We start from the raw sequence: 427 nt of genomic DNA, 5'->3' as shown, positions 1-427 counted from the left end.
GGAAAGAGGAAGAATAGAGGAAAAAGGACAACAATAATAAAGATGAACTACAAGGTTGTAGAGTTCCTTTTCTTCTCATTTTTTTTCCAGCACTTAAATTGCATGATTGTCTCCATCTTTTCTGTTTACATGTGTGTATGAATAAAGCATAGCTTGAATCTTGATTTGTAACATGTTGCCATGCCATTATGACTATCAACTTGAGTTTTGTGAATTCAAAAGCAATAAAGTATCATGATCATAAACAAACAAGGAATTAAAGAAGAATTTAGCATGTGCATAAAAGTATTGGAAAGCTAGTATGTTTGATTGTTGCTTAATTATATTAGATTTTATTTAATTGAAGTTTTCATCTAGCACGTTTTGTGAAATCTTTTGAAAATCATGAAAACCTTGAAAGAAAAAGCAAAAAAGGGCAAGAAAAGAA

Source organism: Arachis ipaensis, chromosome B05, assembly GCF_000816755.2.
Source record: "Arachis ipaensis cultivar K30076 chromosome B05, Araip1.1, whole genome shotgun sequence".
Classification (NCBI taxonomy): Eukaryota; Viridiplantae; Streptophyta; class Magnoliopsida; order Fabales; family Fabaceae; genus Arachis; species Arachis ipaensis.
This window is presented reverse-complemented; position numbering follows the sequence as displayed.